This window comes from Coenobita brevimanus, chromosome 65 (genome assembly GCF_032717465.1).
Source record: "Coenobita brevimanus isolate Jiangsu-jjx chromosome 65, ASM3271746v2, whole genome shotgun sequence".
NCBI classification, from domain to species: Eukaryota; Metazoa; Arthropoda; class Malacostraca; order Decapoda; family Coenobitidae; genus Coenobita; species Coenobita brevimanus.
This window is the reverse complement of record NC_137018.1, coordinates 53,274,777-53,286,200: the sequence shown is the minus strand read 5'-3', so window position 1 is coordinate 53,286,200 and position 11,424 is coordinate 53,274,777.

The window sequence follows — 11,424 nt, the reverse complement described above, 5'->3', positions numbered from 1 at the left end:
CTTCAATGAATACCCTAAATAAACGAAGGAATATGTGAAACTGGGTAATATGTCTTTCTGATCTAGCAGCTTAATGGATGAACTAAAAAAAAAAAAAATGTTACCTTGACGACTAAGAGCAAAAAATCGAAGGATATGATAAAGATATGTTTAAGTATCTCATGTCATTCTAATCTCAGTCGAACATGGAACATATCATTGTCTGGAAATGTATTTTGTTCTAGTTTACAAAATTTCAGGCTTAAATAAAAAATGTCTGTGAAAATGAAATATGCAAAGAACAAAAGAACACGCATAAGGAAAGAAAGTCAACAAATACACAGATCTCTTCGAAAAAAATATACCCAAATTTTTCAAGCTATCAAACTAGGTCATTATAAAGTAACCAGACATCATATCGAACCATATCAAACTGACCCACTGCCCTTGGTAGTCATAACATCCACAGTTTTATAGCTAGGGAAAGATGAAAAAAAGCCACGTGCCCCACCTCTCCCCTTCCAACACCACCCCTACCACAACCACCACTACCACCACCTCGCACCCAGCCCTCCCCACCACACAACCTACCTACCAGCCTACTGCCCGACCACAACCGATTCAGGGATCTATTAAATGCGCGATCTGGTGTGGACTGTAAGGTCTGTATAGTTTGGCCCCGGGACTGCGAAACTAAACTGAAAAATCCATCCATAGAAAAACAAAATAATACAGAACACAAAGACACACTTATACCAAATTCACCCTCGATATCTCAAAAAGTTCTAGAGTGACAGGAAAGTTGATATACCCAGAAACCAGCAAAATTTAGTCATTTCTCGGTTTCTTTTGACAGTCCCGAGTCCCGAAACAGGCTAAAGTGACAGCCATCCAGGTCGCATCTTATTCTTAGTACCGAGTGGAGTCCGGGCCACGCAAAATGGCTCTAGTAGAAAAATGTAAACAAAAAATATATATATATAAAGAGGGATGGAACTGAAACAAAATTACACCATGAAAAAAAAAAGGTTAATAAAACCCAAAAACCACAACTGAAAAATGGAAAAATGGAGATGGAGGATTCTAGATGATATATATGCCCAGAGATAAAGTGATAATTCCATTTTTTTTAGTATGGATTCCAAAACCGTGGCTCTAAAAAAAAAAAATACGAGTCAAAAACCAGTTGATATTACATAAAAACAGAGTATTTTAATTCATCAGTAGATTCTTAACTCAGTTGCTGTATGATCAGTTGCTAGAAATTACTCTTGTAGTCTATTTTAGTGTTGTTGTGAGATGTTACAAGCATCTTCTGATATATATTGATCTCATAGGTATTAATCCATTAACACTTTGCAATCCGACTGTACCTGTATTATTAGTTACTCATTACTGCAATATATACAATAGGTGTATAATTATTTTTAAGCCATTACGTATAATTACAGTAATATTTAATTCAAGTGAAGTTAATTTAAACAGAAAATTCATAAGAAAAAATTTACGATCCATCCCAAATCCGTCGAAAAAAATAAATCGCTGAAAGAAAGTCCAAAATTTATCACCAGAGAGATGTCCCAAATTAATCGCCCCAAAAAAATCCAAAATTAATCGCCGTAGAGTCCAAAATTAATCGCCAAAAAAAAATCCAGAATAAATCGCCTTCACACCTACGTCAAGCGTGGCCCAGACTCAACTCAAGCAATGTGTTGGAACCATTGATTTTGTGATAAAGTTTGTGTTGTCCCTTTTGTGTATAGAACCCCCCGCCCCTCCATCTTTAAACACCCCCTCCCTGTTTCCCTCTATACCTCCCCCCTCCCCTCCCCTCCTCTCATCCCTGCCAAATCTAATCACACACATCCTCCCTCCTTCGCTACTCCCTTCATTCTCCCTTTTCTACCTAGCATCTCCTCCTCCCCTCATCCCTTCCATACTTCCTCCCTATCCCCCATACCTTCTCCCTCCTCTCCCTCCTCCCTCACCCTCCCCGCTCCCTCTCACTCTCCTATTATCTTCCAAAGGCAGTACCCCCTTCCCCTCCACCTACCTCCCATCCCATGAGCATCCCCAATCCACTTCCCCTTTTCCCCTTCCCCCCACTTGTTCCCCTGCCCTTCATCCCTCCCCCTGCCCCCTTCCCTCTCCCCCTCTCCCTCTCTTCGTCTCCTCCCCTATCCCCCCACCCCCTCTCTCGTATGTTAAGGTGTGTATACAAGAAAGCAATTGTCTCCCCCTCAACCTTCTCATGTTGCCGCCAGACACTCCCTACTTAAGAGACCTATAAAGGCAGATTACCAACACACACACACACACACACACACACACACACACACACACACACACACACACTCGTTCGTTCGTTCATATCACCCATTTTTCTCTACCCAAACGCTCGTCGTTGCAAATTGAATATATTTTCACACACACACACACACACACACACACACACACACACACACACACACACACACACACACACACACACACACACAGCAGCATGTTACTCATATCGCCCAATAAACAGTGCAAACCAGATAAAAAAGGGACAAAAGAATTATATACCTAAGTTCACCCAATTATGCCCTTCCACGAGACCACATCCATTCATTGTATCGATCAAGCCATCAACACATCACGTTCATTTATCATCTTGACCATAAACACACAAAGTCATCCATTAATCTTATCCTACCGTAATCTAATCTTATCTAATCCCAAGACCACTCGTATAAACACAAACTCGTACGTAAATATTATGTCCAAACGTTCTCCTCCCATCCCAGTCCTTCGACCTCCCAAAACACACACAAGGACGTTCATAAATCAGGAGTTACAATACGCTAGGGAGAGTTATGACAAGGCTGATTCATTTGGTAAGGGATCGTCTGAGTATTAACGTTAATCTGATTGGCAAAGCGTGTCTGAGTGTCCTCCCTCTGATTGATAATGTCCTGTCTCAAATCCCATACGTAATCTTGCGATTGTGTTTAGGAATATTATTGAACAAGGCTTTTCAATGTACCTTTTTATACTTTACCGCCCGATGCATACTAATTAGTGACTCTGATTGGCAAAAGATCACCTGAGTATGCCTGCTGGTCTGATTGATAAGGCATGAACTGAATGGCACACGTATTCCTTGCATTGTGCTTAGGAAGATATCGCCTTTCAGTATGCAGTGTGACAAATTATCTAAGTTTCCCTCACTGTTATCCTCCGTTTTTTGTTTGTTTATTTATTTTCTTTATTCTGTTTTCCTGATTAGTTCTGGTGTTTGTCCACGCTATTTGTGTGTGTGTGTGTGTGTGTGTGTGTGTGTGTGTGTGTGTGTGTTTCAGTTCCAAGTTACGCACCTATCTATAAAGTCAGTTTTTGGAACCAGGTAGAAAAGAAAATATCACTATTTTTTTTTTTAATTCGTAAAGGATATTAAGCATTTTTTGAGGAAGGACGAGTCTCCATATAAAGCAGTGAATCATATGGAAGCGTTTAGCTTAATCTTATTTTATCGCATTAATATTAACTTTTATTTTGGCCGGCTGTGAAGAGTCAGGCAGCGGTATAAGTGCAGATAAGAGTATAAGTAAAGAGAATCCTAAACACAGCCTCAAGAACGTGTTAAAATAAGGAATCTGATCTCTCTTTGGCGGTCAGAGCTGTGGGATTGAGAGGTCGGTGACAGTAACGTGAACCCGCCAATCAGAGAGCGGTATCAGATCACGAGAAGATACGTGTGTGTGTGTGTGTGTGTGTGTGTGTGTGTGTGTGTGTGTGTACTCACGGCCATACAGGTGAGAGGACTTGAGGTGCAGTCATATCGCGAGTGAATGTGTATGTATATATGTATGTACGTAATTACCTGTTATTTTCACACCTGACCTTAAAGTATATCGTATTCCACATCATGCTGGTTCCTTCGACGAGTTCAGACTGTGAGAATATGTGAATAAAACTCCGTGCTGTTCATACTGTTTATCTCACACGTACGAGCTTAATAAATAAATAATTAAATAAAACCTATATTTCGCGCCACGAGTGTGTAAAGGAAATAAGGTAACACATCCCACACCAATCAGAGGTATTGAGGTGAAATCAGGGTACTAGAGGAAGATGTATGTAAGTGTGTGTTTTTGCTTTCCGTTCTTGTTGTTTTTATTCATTTTTCTCCTATGTCTGAGTGCTAGATTGTCCTAAAGTTCGAGCCATGAATGAAAAGAACTGAAGGATGAAAAATGTATGGAGTGCTGATTGGTAAAATGCTGAAGTGCTGAGAGATGCAAGAGGTGAAGTATTTTTTTTTTGCAGTACCCCTAGTTTTGTGGTTTCTGTGTGTAAAATGCTGTGAATGGCTTTGAAATGAATGTCACTGTTACTGGCGTGTATCCAGGAAGGTTTTTAGGATCAGTGAAGTAACAGGATGAAAAGACTGTCTGTGAAAATCCTGTAGTTATGGTCCTTTTACTCAAACTTGGTCTAAAATTGCCATCTCTTTATCTATAGACCCTGAACACTAACAGACTGACGCTAGAATATGGTGCTAGTCACGAAAAAGTGCTATGGAAACGATGAAGGGCGGTTGTATCCTCTTAATCTGCCGCTGAACTACGTGAAAGAAGCTGCAAAAGGACAAAAAGCTGGGCCAAGTTAGAGTAAAAAGAGTATAGCATTAATAAGTATCCACGAAGCTGGCTAGATACACTTAGCCAGCTCACACGATTTGAGAAACTGCGTGTGCCAGTGAGCGCTGGGAATCAACTATCCTCCTAGTTTTGTTTGATTATTAATTAAAACTTGGAAACATAGCCAAAGTTGTAATAGATGTGTGTTTTAGATTATTCGACTTTTCAGTAATATATTCAACAAGTTTTAGGAAGATAATTGGTTCCGTGACTGGCCGCTGGATTTAATTGTCACTAATCTAGAATATTCTGGTCACGGTAATATTTCGCTGAATAAAGGAAGATAAGAATGAGAAGGAAAGTGCTGATAGTGATGATGGTTTTAGAAAGGCGATTAACGAAACGGTCCCTCTAAATATAAGCCCTTAACCCTTCCAAGACGCAAGGGATCTTAAGCTGTTTTTAATTTTACTACTGCCAGACGAAATAATTCAGCCCAAGAAATGCGTATCGTCTTGTAAGGGTGAAGCAACAGAACATCATTTCACGTTTAAAATATCCACTAACAACCCATTCTCTCGTTACGCCAAAATTTCAATACTTATTCCTCTTTTCCAATAACTCTAATCTCTCTTATAACCAGCTTGTTAGTGAGCTCCTTTCATAATAACTTGTCTCTTCTGTAAGGGGTAATATCGACTAAAAATGAACCTCCCTACTCATTAACGACCTACTTCTCTCCCCTCTAGCTGTTCCTTACATAACCTCACATCCTCTCTCCATCTCATACCCAGTCACACGGCAGTCAGCTCCCTGTAATAACTACTCTTGGTCCATAATAACTCACAGTACAAATGCTCACAGGATATCCGCAGTTATCACGTACGCAAGTCAAAGGTTCATGGTATAGAGAATTAAAATTAGGTGTTTTAATTATAGAGGAAATTTTCAAGTAATTATAGTCCAATCACTGTTATGAGGTTATTTTAGGCCAATTAGATACATTAGATACTCAGAGATATTCATAACTACTTTCTTGTCTTTAAAAATAAAATGCCACTTACTGTACCACGAACTTATGACACCAGTTGTACATAACAGGGTCAAAAAAAAGTAAAATCAAGTTTAAATGTTTACTATAGTTTCCCCCCAAAATAAGAAATTAATGTTCAAGTTTTTACGTTTTCTTTTTTCACTTTTTATTTTTTTTATTGAAAGAAATTTGTATTATAAAACCGAGCTTCACAATGAAATATCCGTAATTCTACCTAATTTTTTTCAGTGAAGATGATATAGATTTTCGCGTGTGTACAATATGCTTAGTGAACAAGCAAAAATTGTACCAAGCTTCACATTAAATTATTTGTAATAGTACTTTCCTTGTGCAATTGAACGCTGAACAAAATTTTTCAATAATTACGCTTTGCCGCAGAATATCCTAAATTAAGATTGAAAAACATCACACCCGAGCTTTCCCCTAAAATAATCACATATCCAACTTTTTGCAATACATGAAGTTATTTTCTCCACATAACTAATCACAGCCATAACATATCCAGTGCCCACATACATATAGATACTGTAAGCTGCAATATTGTACGCAAATATCCAGTGATGGAAACTACGAATATATTTTCAAAGCTGACCGATGCCACACTACACATACAAAAGATTAAATATCACATATCTTCGCGGATCTTCTTTGCATTTCGCTGTGTGTACAGTTGTGGACAATTGCATCATTCCACATCTTAGCCGAAGGATTATGAAACACGCAAGCTGACTAATATATTTCGAAAAAATACTCCAAAGATTATATTACTAGATTCGAAACCCATTGCTCACCCTCTCACTGTTTTGATATGGGATTTGGTATTAAAGATCCATTTCATTCAGGTTTCAGCGAGCCAGTCCATTTTTTGTTTCTGAAATCCGATTTGGTCTGCTTTAGATTTTATGGATCCTGCTGGCTAATTCTGGCAAAATTTGTGCCAGTACTGTGACCCAGTTAATTAATTCCAGGGAACCTTTGTTTTTTGCTGAAAAAAAGGAATGGGGAAAATAAATGAAAATAATCCCTCCAAAATTTGGCAATAATCCCCTGATCAGGTTCCAGTCTGCTTCTGGTCTGGTAAGCTATTTCCGACAGATTTCATTACTGTAATTTGGTTTGGTCTCACATTTATTATTTATTGCAATGAAGTCAGTATATATACGTCGGTTTACTATGCGTCATAATGTAGTTCGTATATACACGTCCACAGCTGTACATTAAAACATACTAACGAAGGACGAGCAAAACGACATATTATACTGAGAAAACATGCAAATGTACTAAATGTAATAATGTATTCAGAATTTATTTTTGCTGGGAATAACGCACAAATGAACTATATAAACACAGAAAGCCGACAGAAATGCCAAAAAGAAGTGGAAATTAACATAAACGTGACCATGTACACAGATAAATATTAAGACAAGAATACTATGAAAATTTAAGAATAAAAATAATTTCCTGAACTCTCAAACTTTCCTTCTACGGATGACTAAAGAGTAACGAGAAATCAGTCTAAATGAGGCCACGTCGAAAAATATTTAGTGAAGGAAAACATGTATGTATTACAATCCTATAGACAGATTTGGTTGAAACTACATTTTTTCCCCTTACCTTTTAGGGGTGACTCAACAGGAAACTAGCTCCTTGGACTCCCTCCCTTTCTCTTCGTCAGTCTGAAATATTTAAAAAAAGATGTTATCCCTTCCATTACGATCTCTCTCTTGATTACACCAATTAATCGCTTCAGTACGAGGACATCTTGAGTTATTCTTGTTGCCTCTAGACGTTTTTCTTCACCTCGGGGAAGACATTTCGTACTTGAAGGAATTAATTAACTCTGCCTCACCTTGATCGAAAAATCCACCCTAGGTAAATAAAATCTTCAAAGGAGGGCAAGAATGAATTATAAATACGTCCTCGGCCTGAAGGGATATAGAAGCTAGGTAATTGGGAATGAAACAGGTGCTAATATAAACAAAGGTAATTCAGGTATAGAAAAAGGTGAGAAGAAGCATTAGGGAGACAATGATAAATTTGCAACTATATTGGTTGGGAGAGATCATGTCCTCTCTCTCTCTCTCTCTCTCTCTCTCTCTCTCTCTCTCTCTCTCTCTCTCTCTCTCTCTCGAATTTGCAAATATATTGGAGTGAAAAGCTCATTCCTTGTTCACCCTCTCTCTCTCTCTCTCTCTCTCTCTCTCTCTCTCTCTCTCTCAGCCAAAATTCCATCATTATTTTCCCCTTGAAGGACGAAAAGAAAAATTAATCTGTATATGTAGAAACTGCGTGTTGAATTTAAGGGCTTTTATTACGACTTAAAAAATGGGCACCTGTGTTTACTCAGTCGAGGTGGGTAAGACTTGGTGTGAAATTTTAGAGAGAGAGAGAGAGAGAGAGAGAGAGTGTGTGTGTCTTTGAGAGATTGTGTGTCTTTGAGAGATTGTGTGTGTGTGATCATACTTTAGACTCACACTTTTCATCTCTCTACAAAATGATGATGATGATGATGACTGAAAAAAGTAACATCATGCCTCTAATACACATGATCATCCTCCCTATTATCACCATCATCATCATCATCACTAGCATCTCACTGGAAGCAAAACAATCACCACACCACGATACCACCTGCAATAACCAACTTCTGTCGCATTTAGCCAGCTTCCATATTATTGTAAATTACATGCAACGATGGTATTGCAAATTGCCCTCTAATTGAAGGAAGCCGTACAGTGTAATTGCCCACTCAAATGACCCTGCATCAAACGACAGGAAGGTAATCAATTATCTTTTTTTTCTGATAATTACCTTTTTTTTTTTTTACAATGTGATGAAAGAGCATAGAATAATGGTACGGTTTTTATAATAATTAAATTTCTGATTATTTTATAACATAATAAAGATTGGGAATTACAATTAGGTGATTCTCTTAATTACATATTCTGATTCACATAACTTGACGTAAGAATTAAAAATGTAATTCTTTTATTATTCATTTTTTTGGATTCTGTTTGACAAAAAATGAGAATCAAGGTGGGAATTATTGTTCATTGCAATTTGTTTTTCAATTTACCTCGTGTTACGTTGCACAGGTACTAAAAAAAAAAAAATCTGCACTTTTGTGACGTGAAACAATTTGACATAAAGACCAAGGATTCTGAATGACCAACACTAAGAAATGAGTAATTTTTCACTTCTTGCTAAAATGTCTAAAGTTATCGCTCATAGGGGTACAGAATAATGTGTGTGTGTGTGTGTGTGTGTGTGTGTGTGTATTAGTGTTTATTACGTGCGAATTAGCTGATCTGTATGTCATGTGTGTTTATGTTTATTCAATGGAAAGAAATATTTATATAAACATACACTGCTAGAATCTCAAGTACTGAAAAGTGATAACAGTCTTCTTGTGTGTATGTATGGGTTTGGGTTTGTGTGTGTGTGTGTGTGTGTGTGTGTGTGTGTGTGTGTGTGTTCAACCTTTTGTTACTTGTGGTTATGTTGTTGTTATTAAACGCTGCTGTTAACAGTATCAAAACAAAAAAATACAACTAAAAACAGACCTAAACAGACCCCAGCCAAGAAAAACAATACCCCCCTCCCCCCGTACGACACGTAATAATAGCTATAGAGTTTTAAATAAAGGAATACAAGAAGGAATACAGATTTCATAGTACAAAATAATCTCAGCCTGACCCCCACGTGAGTCAAACTGTAACCTTTCTTTCTGTAATTACACCCAAACCCACACCCTCAGGCCAGACCCACACCCTTAAAACACCTTCTGTATCCCCCCGTGTGTGTTTGTATTTTCGTGGTTATTGCGTTATGTAATTTTTTTGTAATAGGATAAAGAAAATTCTGTAGTAATGACCAAACTAGAGGTGAGTGAGTTAGAGAGATGTTTGATGTAACTCTGTACTCACTCACTGTTTTGTTATGTAATTCTCTTTGTACTTCACTGTAACCTTGTACTACGGTGACACTTCAGACGATTTTATTCAGCTTAGGAGAGAGACTTAGTGAGCTGGAGGGGTTAGAAAGAGCTTTCCTTAACCCCTTCACTACGAGAGCTCCTTCTGAAGATGAATACAAAATAATAATAATAATAATAATAATATTGATAATAGTAATTTGGTCTTTGTAACCCTCCTGTACTCATTTCACCCACCATTTATTGAAGTTTTTCGCGGTATTCATGGTTTTTCATTCGAGGCCTCTGTAATTCCTGTACTCTTATTCAATTCTTAGCCATGCATTTCATTGTATTCATGGTTTTTCACTCAAGACCTCTGTAATTCATGTAACAATATTTCTCACCAATGTTCTTCGCTGTATCATGAGTTTTCGTCACTGGTTTCTGTATTTTTTGTATCCATATCACTTACTGGTCATGTAATTCACTGTATCCATGATTTTCACTCAAGATTTTGTAATATCACTGAAATGGTTCATGAATTTCACTCTGTTCTTCATTCGAGGTTTCTGTAAACACTGTACTGGTATAATTCCCTCGTACGTACTTCACTGTAACCATGTTTTTCACTAGGTTTCTCTCATTCTTACGGTCATCATACAGGTAATTCAGGTTTTTCACGATTCATGATTTTCACTTGACGCTTCTGTAATGACTTTAAAAATATCACTCAATAATTATTACGTATTTCACTGTATTTCATTGTGTCTATGTTTTTCACGCCTTTATAACTTCTGTAATAATATATCCACTATAAACAAACCATCTCCTGACTCATTCCTATATATATTTACTCACTATCTCACATATTCTCTCTTTTTGTCACATTTTCTTTACTTTCAAAATCCACATCTTCAAAAAATAAAAATAAAATACAATCACAATATCCTGGTTTTTTTATTTTCGTTTTTTTCTGTGTTTTTGTAAAGTTCAAAATTTTTAGAGTACTTCTGCCACTTGAACACAAACGAGTACAATTATTACCACTTTCACCACAACTACCACCACAACTACCACCCCAACTACCACCACAACTACCACCATTCTCTGCATTTCATCATTAAGCCACCAAAAAGTAGCATTCTCTCTCTCTGCAGTCTTTCACAACTACCACCACAACTACCACAACAACCACCACTACCACAGTTACCACCACAACTACCACTGCCTCACACAAAGCATCATCCTCTCTGCAGTCTTTCACAACTACCACCATAACTACCACCACAACAACCACCACCACCACCACAACTACCACCCACCACAACTACCACCACCACCACAACCACCACCACCACAACCACCACCACCACAACTACCACCTACCACAACCAACAGCACAGCAACCACCCTCTCACCATCCCTACACAACCCACAACCACAGCAATGACCACTACTACCACAACCACCACCACAACCACCACATCAACCACCACTCCTTCTCAGTCATAATTTAAAGACTCATCAATTTACACGTCAACCAATTTACGTCACCCCAACTCATCAATATCTTCATCAATGTTCAGTAGTCATCAATATCCTCATTTTTTTTTGGCATTGGTAGGAAAATTTTCGACTAGTGACCAATTTTTCGAGGGTAATTTTGAGTCTTGTAAAAATCTGATATATGTATGAAAATTCCTCCTGTCCACACACCACAAAAAATCATCACAATTTATCACCACTAAGTCAAAACCAAAATTTCATTACAAAGTATTTTTTAGCCATTTTGTGTTTTCATTTTTTTTTATACAGTCATATTTCATCACAGATACATTTTTTTGATCATC